The sequence below is a fragment of the Ursus americanus genome, chromosome X (genome assembly GCF_024610735.1).
Source record: "Ursus americanus isolate L20-20 chromosome X, mUrsAme1.1.p, whole genome shotgun sequence".
NCBI lineage: Eukaryota > Metazoa > Chordata > Mammalia > Carnivora > Ursidae > Ursus > Ursus americanus.
Window position 1 is genome coordinate 121,781,527 of NC_142164.1, and position 15,250 is coordinate 121,796,776.

Consider the following 15,250-nt stretch of genomic DNA (forward strand, 5'->3'; position numbering starts at 1 on the left):
CATCCATCAATTCATCTAACCACCAATTCAATTACCCATCTATCCATCCATCCACCAATTCGTGCATCCACTCATCCATCCATTCATCCTTCCACCCACCCACCCATCCAACTATGCCAGTGTCAATGTGTGACAAGATGCATGGAATATTGCAAACCAAGGAAGCTCACCTGAGCCTTAGCATCCAGTTTTTATTGATACTTGATGACATACTTTCTTTGCGGCTAACCTTTAGTCTCCACCTCCTTCTGGAGGCTCACGATAATATCTTTAGTCTTCACCCCTGCTTGGAGGTTGGAACTAATACGGCATGTCCCAAAGCCCTCATCATAAACCACTTCACTAAATGGTCAAGTGACCAAAGCCCCCAGGCAAACAAAGACAAGACAGGACATGTCATGGCCTGGATATCACCTCCTAGGAGCCAGGGGCAAAGACCAGGCCTCCTTTTATGTCAGGTTGAGTCTTTACCACACAAAAACAAAAGTGCAGAAGTGCTATAATTTATGGTAAGTGGTTTGAAAGTAGATGTGAAGGGGTGATATAAAGCATGGTCAGGGCATGGGCGGCTCCCCTCAGGAGATCATGGCGGAAGCCCTGAGGGCGGATGTGCGGGGCTTATTGAAGGAAGTTGAGGGGATCCTGGCTTCTTGGTACAGAGTGGTCTCCCCTACGTCTAGCCAGGTATTGGGAGTGGGGAGTGGTCAAATGTTCTTGTGGGACTTTCCATGAGAGAGATCATACCAATCTCCCGTGGGCTCCCAAGCAGAATGGAACTATTGTGGGCCTAGGGGCAAAGCTGAACCCCACAACCAGCTCTCAGCATCCAGGTGGAGTCTGTGGTTGTGTCTTGCTGGGTTAAGATCAATTTAATCTCCTACATTCTCTCTCCTTCATGGCCTGCCCAGATCATACAGAGAAGCATGGTGTTTCCAGCAACTGAATGTTTGTTCACAGAGTATCCCCCTCTGTTCATTCCAAGACTGACTCCATACTTTCTGTGTGGTTTGTTCCTGCTTTAGAGACATGGGTTTAGTGTCTCCATGCCCTGGGTTTATAAACGTGGGTTCAAACATGGGTTTAGTGCCATCTCTGTGATTTCTCAACAAGAAGAACAGAAAATCAGATATCGTAGAGATCAGATCAAAGGGCGGGCTCAGAACAAGAAATAAAGATGCAAAACCGAGAGACAGAAGTGTCCCTCCCTTGGAAAGAAATGACGTCCTTGTACTTCTCACCTGGGCTTCCCTTTTCTCTTTAGGGTAATTGGGGTATGATTCAGAATACCATGTAAGATGCCGGACTATGAAGAACAAAACCAGGAAGGAGCATGGCCTTCAGGGAAAACTGTGCAGGGATGAGCCATCTGGAAAGTTCAAGTGACAAATGAGAGTTGGGGGAGGCCCCAGGTAGCGACCCCATTATGAGGCCTCAAACAAGTAAGGCCTGCCAGAGAGACCCATAGACAGGGGCCAGTCCTGAGACATCACTGAGAATTCCCATGACCAGTTCACTCAACTAGGATCTAATGTGAGAGCACTAGCAAACTTGGTCCTCTCTATCCACTCTACCATCCATTAATCTACCCATCCATCCAACCATCCACCCACCCACCCATCCATCTACTCATCCATCCATTCATTCATCCATCCAACCATCCATCCATCCATCCATCCATCCATCCATCCTGCATGCATGCATGCATGCATAAATACATCTGTTTTTCCATCCATCCATCCATCTGTCCATCCATCCAACCACTCATCCATCCATCCATCCATCCATCCATAAATATATTTATCTTTCTATCCGTCAACCATCCATCCATCCACCCATCCATCCATCCATCCATCCATGCATAAATACATCTATCATTCCATCCATCCATCCATCCACTCATCCATCCATCCATCCATCCATCCATCCATCCATCCATCCATAAATATATCTCTCTATCCATCCATCCATCCATCCATCCATGCATAAATACATCTATCTTTCCATCCATCCATCCATCCATCCATCCATCCATCCACTCATCCATCCATCCATCCATAAATATATCTATCTTTCTGTCCATCCATCCATCCACCCATCCATGCATGCATAAATACATCTATCTTTCCACCCACCCATCCATTCATCCGTCTGTCCATCCATCCGTCCTTCCAGCCACCTACCTATTCTTTTTATATTTCTACCCTCTTGACTTTAACAGAAGCATGCTCACCACGAATATTCTTAAAACCTGCTTCTCATCATGGATGTTTGCATCTGTGTTTGTTGGTTTTACATAGTGCCTGACAAGATCATCGTTACGTTGGTCACTATGTTTGGGGCACATGTTTATATCACCTCCTCCAAGGAGACACAATCAGCACACACAGAAAAAGTCTTGTGTTTGTTTTCCACAGCAGCCGGGTTGCTATCCCATGTTCGTCACTGAGGCTTGCAGGACCCCGGGTGCCCCACATTTAAGGTGGGGCTTCCGTGAGACTTCCGCTCCCCAGCATGAGGAGGGAAGGTGGGGCTGGTTCATTTCCTGCCTTCTTCTGGTTGCATTTCGTCTTGTTACTCACCAGGCATTGTGTGGACACCATGAGAAGACTCACATGCAGAATTCCAGGGACGTGTAGAGCTGGAAGGGGTGTTGGCCACCATGTCCCACCTCCCTCCTTCTATCCAGAGGGGCCCAGCAGCCACTGTGGCCAGGACTGCATGCCCAGGTCCCTCCATAACCTGGCCAGTCTCACTGCATGTCCTGGGCAGCCGGAGAAACAGAAGCTAATCTTATTGCTTTTCCCCTTGTGTACGGATGGCCAATGAAGGGTAAGGTTGACATACACAAAAGGACAATGGCAGATCAGCTGGTCAGCAAAGCCAGACACGAGCATGATCTTTCCACTGGAACACTGGTCCACGGAAGCGTGGTACTCTCTGAGGCTCTGACGTTCAGTCATTTTTCCTAATGGTTACCTATCATCCTCAGTGCCAAACAGACAACAACCACAGGTCTTCCCACTCCTCGTGAAGGCAGCAGAAATAATTCCGCGACCTGTCCCATTGCCATGGTGCATTTTATGAAAACATGCACCACCTGCGTGACCTTGCAATGATACTTGGCCTGTTCACCATTTGGGGGGAACCCTTTTGCATATTGGGGAATATGAAAAAAGGTATATTAGCAGTACAAACAAAAGCCCTCCTCCCGTGACCCTTGTCATTCTCATCTCCCTGGAGGAGACCCCATCCCCATAAAGCAGTCCCTCCCTGGTCCCCTCCCGAGCACCTGGAAGTCATGAACTCAGTGTTTATGGAATTGCCCATTCTGGATATTTCACATAAATAGAATCAACTAGAATTTGCCCAAATCTGGACTTCATACAAACAGAATGACACACTGTGCCCCCTTTCATGTGTCTGGCTTCTCTCACGAGCATCGTCTGTTCAAGTTTCATCCACGTGATACCAGCTGTCAGACCTTCGCTCCTTGGTCATGGCTGAGTCATATTTCCTTGCAAGTGCCCCCCACCCTGACCCCCAGGAAAGAGAACCCGTTATTTCCGCCTCGAAAGAGGGCAACAGGGTATTCTGCTGATTTGGGAAACTGGGTGTGTTTTCAGCCTATGTTCTGGGAGTAGGTGTGAAGCCATCTGCCCCTCCCCCCTGCTCATGCTGACTCTCTCTCTTTCTCAAATAAATAAATAAAACCTTAAAAAAAAAAAGAAATGAAGAGAAAGAGCCCAGCTTAGGCCTGGCCACTGGAAAATATTGGGAGAGCACATCGTGTTTGTTCTTTGCCTTGCATGCCTGCTTTCTCTCTTGGGTCCTCTGGTGGTCAGCTCCCTGCAGACAGATTTTCTCTGCTCTGCATGAATCATACAAGCAAAGGCGTAAGCCCTCCACTTCTCGGCTCATGAGGCCATCCATTTGTGACGGTTAATTTTATGTGCCAGCTTGGCTGGGCCACAGTGCTCAGATCTGTGGCCAAACACTCTTCTGAGTGTTTGTGTGATGTTAATTTGTGATTGAGATGCACATTGAAATCAGTGGGTTTTTTTTTTGAGTAGAGGACATTGCCCTCCCAAACGTTGGTGGGCCTCGTCCAATCAGTTGAAGGACTTACACAAACAGAAACTGAGGTCCCCTCACCCCCGGAGCAAGAAGAAATTCCGCCTGCAGAAGTGTTCAGGCTCAAAATGTTAAGTCTTCACTGGGTCCCCAGCCTCCTGGTCCAACCTGCAGATTGAAGACTTGCACCTGCACAACTGTGTAAGCCAATCCCTTAAAATAAATGTCTCTATATCTCTATGCATCTGATTGGCCGAGCTCGAATCAGGTGTCTGAATCCAGGACCCACCCTCATACCATCAGAAGCTCTGCCAGAGGTCAAACTCCAGATCGGGGCTGGAGTGGGGGAGGGTGCTTCTTAGAGAAAGGTTATCAGGGAAAAATCAGGAGTAGGATAAGTGGCATGAAGAATTCTTTAAAAAAAATTTTAAAGTGAACTTGTATGGTATTTGTCTTCCTCTGACTGACTTACTAGGCAATGCTGAAGGCAGCAAGGAAAAGATGGGGGTCATCCAATACAAAATCCACCAGGAAAAGGCAAACTCTGGGACAGTTCGGGGGCAAAAGGATAAAGAGAGAAAAAGTAATGTAGAAAATCAGGTGAAAGTGTAATACATACAGATGTTATCATATGTATGCACAAGGACCACACAACAGCTGAGCATCCCAAAAAGCCAGAGATGGACCCGGAAGGGACAGCACGGATGGACTCCTTCTTTTAGGGCAGAGTTTCTCAGCTTTGGCACTAGTGACATGTGCGGTGGGTCATTTTCTGATGTGGGGCATCCTGGGCACTGTAGGGTGTGGAGCAGGGTCCCTGGTCTTCACCCACCATGTGCCAGTAAGATGTCCTCCTCAGTGTGACTGCCGGAATTGTCCTTGATTGCAAACTACTGCCATAGATACACAGATAGATAGACATATAGATAATCAATAGATGGATAGGTGGATGGATAGATGATAGAAAGATAATAGATGATGGATAGATAATGGATGGATGGATGGATGGATGGATGGAAGATAGATAGATACATAGATATATAGATGATGGATACATGGATAATAGGTATCTGATGAATGGATGGATAGATAGATACCTACATACATAGATCAACAGATAAATTATTGATGCTTACATGATCAATAAATACATAGATACATAGATGATGGGTGGATGGATGGATGATGGGTGCATGGGTTGATGGATGGATAGATGGATGGATGGATAGATGGTAGAGGGATAGATGATAGGTGGATGGATGGATGAATGGATGGATGGATGGATGGATGGATGGTTGATGAATAGATAGGTTGATAAATGGATGGATAGATAGATGATGGATAGATGGATGGATGGATAGATGGTAGAGGGATAGATGATAGGTGGATGGATGGATGGATGGATGGATGGATGGATGGATGGATGGATGATTGCTTGGTTGGACAGGTAGAAGATGGATAGATGGATGGATAAATATATGGCTGGATGGATTGTTGGATGGATGATTGGTTGCTTGGTTGGACAGGTAGAAGATGGATAGATGGATGGATGAATGGATGATTGGTTGGTTGGTTGGACAGGTAGAAGATGGATAGATGGATGGATAAATATATGGATGGATGGATAGATAGATGGGTAGTTGGATAGATGATAGGTGGATGGAGGGATAGATAGATAGAAATGATTGACAGGTAGAGATGATAAGTCAATACAGATGACCCACACACAGACACAAACGTAAAGAGACAGGTGAGGCTCTTTGCTCGGTTTCTGGGCTCTGAAAAACAGGAGAGTCTGAGAAGCAGGGGAGAAGGGCCCCTCGCTCTGAGCAGGTCTGTCTTCACTATGACAACAGAACATCAGACAAGGGGCGACCTCACACCAACCCTAGAGGAAAACCCCAAACCACATGGGGGTGGGTGATCTCTGTCGGTGGACCCACACCACCAGGTGCCTCAGGATCAACCCTTCGCTGCTGCAAAAGCACACAGAGATCGCTACGGCCCCCTGACCCGCAGACGACCCCCGCTGTGGGAGCTGAGGTTTTCCGGAAGACTCACTGGGAAGGAGAGGGGTTGGGGGGGGACAGTCCCTCAGGAGGCCAGCTCACAGCCTGGCCCTTGCAAGGTGCAGGGGGCTGCATCAGGCGCCCAGGGGAGACCTCACGTTCCATCCTGGACACGTGTGCTGAGGAGTCTGGCTGATGCAGGGGTGAGCACAGAGGAGGCAGGGTCAAGACTGCCGTCCCCCAGCCCCCAGCACCACTGACATATGAGACGGGGCTCACACTTTTGGTACCAGCGACCCACCAGCACCGAAGCAGACTGTCCGCTGAAGTGTTGTTCTCGCCACATCTCTGTTTCCCACAACACCCCTGTGTGCCCCAGAACGCCAGCCAGGACCCCATATGACATCAAGGAGCTCCTCTGGGCTGTGACACTTTGTCAGGCTCGCCTCGTTCCTGGTGTCTTTCTGGCACTTTCGAGGCATGATGTTTGGGGATTTTGTAGAATGCGCCTCTGTTGGGGTTTATTTGTGTGATGTTTTTCTCATGTTAGACTGGGGCTGTGGGTTTCGGGGAGCAAAAGCACAGAGGTGACACGGCTTTGCGGTCCCATGCTATCGAGGGCACCTGCTCTCAGCCTGAGTCGTCCCCGTGGACGCCGACCCTGAACACCTGGCTGTGGTCTGTCTGACAGGTGTCCCCATTGTGAGGTCACGACTTCCCTGCCTTGGATTCTCTGCTTGTTGGAAGGAGCGCACACTCAGGGGTGAGGATTCAGGTGAGCAGAAATGATTACCTTAGCACATCATCACTCCACCCGAGGTGCACTGCTCCCGATTCTCTCTATTCCCACTTCCGCGTGGCCCGCCAAAGGCCTTCGCTTAGAGGCCACAATAGTAGTCGAAACACCAGGGCTAGGTTGGGACATCTGCAGTGGGAAGGGACAGCCCCCCACACCCAGCCATACCCTCCCATGTCCCACACCACCGGGAATTCCACATTAGAGATTCATTCCTTTGGCGTTGATGAGGTAGTAATGAACGGCCTTATTGAACTGGTATATTAACAGGAGACAATTTAATGAACCCCATTTCCAACCAAGACAAGAAGAGACCCAAGACAAGGAATCCCAAGGTCAAACGCGGAAGAGTGACCTGACTTGGTGGGTTCACCAAGCGGATGATGCCTCCTGACATTTTTGGCCCAGGGCTACCCTGCCTTGTCTTTCCCGAGCTTACAAGCCCAGGTGGGCCCCGCAGTTGTTTGCCATGGAGCAGGCCCTCTAAAAACCCCATTCGTAAAGGATGTTCCAAGGGTTGACCTCCACTCTCGCCAATGGCGTCCAGGCTCTGCGCGGGCTGTGTCCCCAGTAGCTTGACACCATGACTGTGTCCCGAATGGTTGCATGGCAACCACACCAGCACACGTATGTCTGGCTTTCTCGAGCTCTCTGGGAGGCAAGGCGTCTGGGGAACGAGCCAGGTGTGCACGTGCAGTGGGTCATGACCGCCAGTCACCCCCCAGCTAATCAATGACTCCCACCCCTGAGCGCTTTCCAGCGCGAACGCTTAGGTTCAGAGAGGAGTGCAGGTCAGACGTCCTGGAGGATTGTTGCAAGTGTGATTCCTGTTTGCCAAGGAGGCTGTGCGTGTGCGTGTGTGTGCACGCGTGCACGTGTGTATGTGACCATCATGGGTTCGTCCTGGGGCACAGACGCTTGGTTTCAGGGTTCATACTCCACCAGGAGATCGTGCATCCACAGTGCTGTTCTGTAGCCAGAAGTGTCTGCAGATGAGAGGAAAAAGGAAATGTGGTGAATGTATTCTCTCATCTTATATACTCTATCATGTTATATATTATGCCGTTCTATTATGTATAAATTATATTATACAGGTTATACTATATAGAGATTGTATTCAGTTCTATATATTATATACACTTATAGTATCTAGATTATATTATATATATGGGTATATATGGATATATATAGGTTATATCATATGTGCATTATATTTAATTGCATATAGTATATATTACATAGATTATTATATATAGATTTTATTTTATAGAGTATATGTAGATTATATTATATATAGATAATATTTTATTATATATAATTGTATATATAATCATATACTATCCATAGTATCTTATATATACACTATAGATATATATTAATATTATATATTATATATTTATATATGAAATATAATGTATGTTGTTATTATATATTATATTTATATATTATATTTATATATTATTATATTATAGATATTATAGATAATAACTGTAATATAATCTGCATATAATTGTGGACTATGTGTATTATATAATTACATGAAATATATATGATTATTATACAAAATATATTGTAATTATTATATAATATAATATTTTATATTATAAATTATAAATATAATTATGATATACAAATATAATTCATATAAGTTATATTAAGTAATTATTATATAATACAATTATTATATAATATATATTATATATAATTTTGTATGAAGTAATTATATAATACAATTATTATATAATATTATATATTATATAATTTTGTATGAAGTAATTATTATATAATACAATTATTATATAATATATATTATATATAATTTTGTATGATTTATGTTTTATATATGTTTTATATTTTTTATATATTTTATATGTATAAAATATACAAATATATAACTATATATTATGCCTTTTGTATATTTTTAAAGTATGGTTTATATATAAATACTTAAATATTATATTTATATATAAATATTTTCATATATATTTTAATATGGTTTATGCTTTTTGCTTTATCCGTAATGGAGTACCTAACGCTGAGCCCTGACGACCCAGGCAGTCCCGCCATTTGCAAGAGCATGGATGGACCCCGCGGGTATGATGCTTCATTCCACACGGCAGAGAAAGACACGCCGTGCGCGCTCGCCCTTCTACAGAGAATCTAAAATGCTCAGACTCACAGTCGCAGAGACCAGACCGTGGTTCCCAGCGGCTGGAGGTCGGGAAAGGCAGAGTCCTTGGTCCAAGGTTATGTATTTAATGTTCTTTAAGATTTTTCTTTATTTATTTGAGAGAAAGAGAGCACAAGCTGGGAGAGAGAGAAGCAGGCTTCCCACTGAGCAGGGAGCCCGACGCAGGATTCGATCCCAGGACCCTGAGATCACGACCTGAGCGGAAGGCAGACGCTTCACCACGGAGCCCCCAGGTGTCCCCAATTTCGCCTGGCGTCCCGTGTTTAGAACATACAACCTCAGGGCACCAGCACGTTCACAACTGTGCAACTGCCATCTCTATTTCCAGAACCTTCCATCCCCCGGAGGAGACCCAGTCCCCCTCCCCAGCCAGTGGGAACCACCTGTTTGCTCCCCGTCTCCGTGCATTTGCCATTTCTGCAGGACCACACACGACCTGTCCTGTGAGTCTGGCTTCTCATACGAGCATCGTGTCCCCAGAGGCCGTGCACGGGGCAGCCGGCATCAGAGCTCCGTTCCTGTTCGTGGCTCAGTCCTACTCCATCCACGCATGGACCCCGTTGCATTTCTCCGTCCATCTGTGGACGCTGGGCTGTTTGCATCAGCGGGGGTTGGGCACGTCCCGTGTTGACCCACAAAGCAGAAAACACAACACAGCCTCCCTGAGCTGCAGGACATGGGGACACGGGCTCTTGTTCGTCACCTGCTCCTGAGAGCCTGGGGCGTAGTGGACACGCCCACACCCCGTGGCCTGGCTGCGTGCCACGTCTTCAGGGAAGTGGCATTGAGTACGGGGCCTCTTGTACCCGCGAGCTCGTTTCCTTGCACCGTCTCATCGATGCCAGCCCTGCAGACAAACGGCCACGGCCAGATGGGAGGGCCAGATAGCGTGCTGCGGTGTGCGGGGCGGAGGCCCTGTGGCTTCCCTTCCCGTGTCCTCGCCCACCTCACGATGACGACAGGACCTACCCGGAGCTGCAGAGACGGAAGGAGGTGACCAGACAGGACAGCGGGATAGCACGATGCGTGCCTCCTGAAACCCACTTGGGGGGCTCGGCATCCCCGAGACCTCGCAGGGTCAGGTTTGCTCGGAAAGGTGATGCTGGCACAAGTGTGCAGGGCACAGGGTCCGGGGCTGGCCTGTGGGTCTGGTCTTCGTGGCGCGCACAAGGAAGCGTGGGCATCTCGGTTCCCCCACACACGCTACCCCCCCCCTTGATGCCAGAGTATGCCGTTTTCCTGGAGAAAGAGCAGACCGACCGTGCACATGTGGCAAAGCCCCTACATGCACAGGACTTGGGGTCTGGGGACCAACAGGGCTGGGCTGCTGGCATATTCGCACCCAGCATCCTAGAGTCACGCCTGCAACACTGCGACCGTCAGAACCGCACGGAGCGCTGACTGCTCCCTTCCTACCGCCGGGCGTGAAAGCATCGCCAGAACTGGGCAGAAAACGGGCTGGTCGAAGTCCCCACACGGTTCTCCCTGCAGGTGCTCGCGCCATGCACGCTTCCTCGTTTCTCCCACACGTTGCAGCAGAGGGAACTGTGGACTCATGGGGTTCTCGGGGTCCCCATTTCCCACACACAGACGTCTCTACTGCTCTGTGCGCGGCACCTGCCTTTGGTGACCATTCCCTGCCGGCAAGGCTGACGGTGAAGAAGAGTGGGGTGCACGCACACGTCTGCCGTTCCAGCGTGACCCATTTCTGTGGCATCCACTGTCTGGAGGAACAATCCAGGGGTGGACCCTCAGGACCCTTCCGCGCTCACCCTGGGTGAGCGTCCGTGCATAACCCTCTTTTGTGGTGTTTCTGCCTCAAGTCGCCTTACTGAATTAAAAAAAAACCCAAAACCCAAAAAACAAACAAACAAACCCAAAATCCTAACTTAACTGCACAAAGGACAGCTGGGGAGAGGCTGAGCCAAAAGGAGAAGGCCTCATCAGCTCCGTCAGCCCCACCTGGGAATCTGCCTGGCGGGGACTCCCATTTTTCGTTGCTTTGCCCATGTTGGCAAAGGACCAAAAATTGCCCTCAGTGTTCATTTTGGGGTTTGTCACGAGTGCACAGATTTGCAAATTCAGGACTCACCAACAGTGAGGATGGGCTTTAGGGGCCCCCAGCTCGGACCGAGTCCACAAAGGGGGGGCTGGGTGGGGTCTCAGTGGGCTCGTGACAGGTGCACAGCGGAGTCAGAACGGCGAATTCATGATCTGTTGGCCGAAACTGGTGTCCACAGACCCTTTGTACGTGAGGCGACATCAGACCGTCCCTGCCCGAGGGCCTCGTCCCCAGCATGGGGACGGACAAACAGGACGTGGTCCATCTACCCGCGGGAATATGACTCGGCCGTGAAAGGGAGGGCAGCTCTGACGCCTGCTGCCCTGTGGACGGATCCGGAAGTCCCGACGCCCCGTGCAAGACACAGACGCACAAGGACAAATCCTGCATGGTGCCGTTTATGGAAAACGTGCAGAACCAGCAAATGCACAGACATAGAGCAGATTTCCGGTCACCCGCGGCTGCGGAGGGCATGCGGAGCGGCAGCTCACGGGGACGGGGTCTCCTTCGCAGGGGATGTACGTGTTCCGGGCACAGAGAGAGGTGGTCGTTGCATGACCTTGCGAATGTACGACATGTCCCCTGAGTTGTGCACTTTGAAAGGGTGGGTTTTGTGTTGTGCGAATGGAGGTCAGATTCACAAAGGCACACGAGGGAGAAGAGCCCTTGTCCCCGTGTCCCCTGGGCTGCTGCTCAGCTCTGGGTTCCCTCCTGGGCTGTGACGGTCACTGCGTGCCACTTTGCACATCTGCCCACCTGCTCCCTGCCGTGCTCCCTCCCAGGGGATTCATCCTGTCCCAGCTCCAGAGACCAGAGTTTGAGATCCAGGCGGGGCAGGACCCCTGAGATGCAGGCGGGGCAGAGCCGTGCTCTCTCCAGAGGCTTCAGTGGGAGGTCCTTCCTCCTATTCCACCTTCTGGGGCTCCAGGCGTCCCTGGGCTGGTGGCCACGTCCCTCCCATCTCTGCCTCCATCCTCACGTGGCTTCTCCTCTGTGTCTGTGTGTCTCCTCTTCTGTCTCTTGAAAGGACCCCTGTCATTGGATTTAGGGTCACCCTGATCCAGGACGGTCTCATCTCAGATCCGTAACTAATGGCACCTGCTTCATACCCACAGGCTTCAGGGATTCACGCTTGGACATAACTTTCGGGGCCCCCCTCGCATTCAGACCCGTGCACCTGCCTTTGCGAAATGCCACTCACACCCATACACCGCAGGTCATCGAGCCAGACAAGAGGGTGCAGCATGGTGGGTGCGAACCCCTGAAGCCTCAGCCCCAGCAGGGAGCGGTCACCTGAGCTGACGGCACCATAGCCGCGGACAGATGGCAGGGATGTGCAGGAAGTGCCCGGAAAGCTGTGACCACAGCAGCTGCTGTCACGGTGTTTCTGCTGGCCCTCATTGCGCCCCAAGACAGCTCCTAGGGAGGCTGCCGCATGCGGTGACCCGGGGACAAACAGGCGGACTCCTGGGCGTCATGCCAGTGCACGCAGAAGGGCAATGCATCCTGGACGGGAAATAGTTCTTGCTGGACACACAGTCCCTCTGCTGGTCACACGGTCCTTCTGCAGACCCCCTGGGTCCCCGTGCACCCCAGCCACAGCCCCTGGGCTCTGACAGAAGCCAGGTCTGACCACAGCTTCCTGCACACAGCCCCAGTCTGCCCTCACGGTCTCTCTGGGCTGATGTGCCTGGCCACTGGAGGTTGCCACAAAACCCAGTTCTGACCACGGTGATGGAAGAGGAAGTTGGCCGCAGGGATGCTGACCAAGGTGCTGCTTTCCTACCACGGGGCCAGACTCAGAGGAGGGCGGACTGGCACAGGTCTTTTCCTCCTCCTGCCCTGAATGCAGACGTGACACCTGGTGCCGTGGCAGCCGCTTTGCACCATGAGGCAAGGATGCTAATTTACCAAGAAGGATGGTGGAAAAGGATAAAAAGAGAGGGGTCTTCAATGGCATCATGAAGTTGCCCACCCTACCCTGGAGGGCTCATCTCTAGATTTCTTAATACATGAAGAAAAAATAATAATCTCATGGTTTAAGCCACCAGTATTCAGGACTTACCGCTGGAAGCCTTCTTAATGAGTCATTCTTTTTTGGTTTTTTTTTAGGATTTTATTATTTATTTATTTATTTATTTATTTATTTATTTGACAGAGAGAGAGAGACAGCTAGCAAGACAGGGAACACAAGCAGGGGGAGTGGGAGAGGAAGAAGCAGGCTCGCAGCGGAGGAGCCTGATGTGGGGCTCGATCCCAGGACCCTGGGATCACGCCCTGAGCCAAAGGCAGACGCTTAATGACTGAGCCACCGAGGTGCCCCTAATGAGTCATTCTTTGTGCAGAGAGGAGGGACATGCTTCTCCAGCTCTCATTGAGTAGGCACCGGGGTGTGAAGACCTGTCCCAATGGCCAAGGACATGGGGTCCCCTGCGTCCACTTAGGATCTGAGGTACAGTTTGTGTCTGGAGGCAATCTGAGCTTTTGGAAGGCGCCGTGGTGTGTCTGCCTGTCCTGGAGATGGGTGAGGACCTACTGTCTGTCTGTCCTGGAGATACGTGAGGACACAGGTCCGTGCCCTTTTGTCTGGGGTCCCAGGGATTGAAGCATCAGTCCCCTACAAGACTCGTGAGTGCCCTACAAGACATGGAAGGAGCTTTGTCACTCCCACTTTGTTTCCCCCTGAGAGAAACTGTCACTCGGAAGGACCAGGTGCTCCCGGGGACTCCAATTCAGGCACAAGAGCAGATAAATGTGCCCCCTGCCTGACGGCAAATTCTCTCTGAACCCTCCACACCCATGCTTCCCTCCTCCACCTCCCTGTGACTGACACTGTCCACGGGCACCTTCTAGGGGCTGGCAGGCCCAGGGGCTGCTTCTGAGGGCTTGCACGCTGGGGACAGGGGTGCGTGCATCAGGGAAATAACTGCCGTCGACAGGTCAGTGGAACCATATGACTGATGTGACGGCCCCCTTAGCAGGTGCGAGTGCCCAGCTGGGGCTCAGGGTCTTGGCGTGGAATCCCTCACAAGAAGGAAGCTCGTGACTTTGGAAGGAACTGGGCTAAGGCCCAGCAGGTCTCAGCCTGTCCTCTCTGTCCCCAGAGCCATGGGTCTTGGGAGGGCAGCCATCAATACCTGTGCATTCATGCCAGACCTTAACGGGTGCTCCAATAAGATGCAGCTCGGTTTCCCAGGGCCTGAGCTGCTATTTCGGGTCCTGTTCTCCCTGTGGGACCTGCAGATTCCTCTCTGTCACTCAGAATCAGTCCCTGGCTGCCCAGAGCACATCCGGTCCCTCTGGCTTCCTTACAGCCAGCCCCAAACAAGCCAGCCACAGGAACTCGGTTGGCCTGTGCCCAGCTGCTCCCTGGGCAGGTGAACTTGACATTCCTGGGGCCGAGAACACCTTCCAGACCACTTGAAGGAGTTGAGTCCATTTCTGTGCAAGGCACACACACAGTAAGACCAGCCTAATATGCATCCACACCCAGCCCCAACATGCCCAGCTTTATCCCCAGGGTCCTCACTGTTCCACCCTGAGGTCAACCACATGCACCGGGAGCCACAGAGCAAGGCTCAAAAACTCAGCCCTCAGGCCTGAGCTGGCCCCCAACTTGCTTTTGTAAATAAAGTTTTATTCGAACACTTCTGTGCCCATTTGGTTACATATCGCCCATGGCCGCTCTGATGACAACCACAGAGTCCAGGCATCTACACGGACACTGTGTGGACCTCGAGGCTTAAGTATTTACCACCTTCTTCCTTAAAGCCAAAATATGCCAACCCTGAGCTACAGCCCCATGTTCACAAGGAGGTCTCGACCCCAGGTCACGGCCTTGGACACATTCAGTCAATAAAGATGCATCTGGCAGAGAGCTATTCACCTCATTCTTTAAAAACCTTAACTCGGGGCGCCTGGATGGCTCTATCAGTAAAGTGTCTGCCTTTGGCTCAAGTCACGATCCCAGGGTGCTGGGATCAAGTCCCGCGTCAGGCTCTTGCTCAGCGGGAAGCCTGCTTCTCCCTCTCCCTCTCCCTCTGTGTTCTCTCTCTTTCTCTCAAATAAATAAAAATATTTAAGAAAATCACCCCTAACTCTTGCTGTAGGGTTGTTTCATG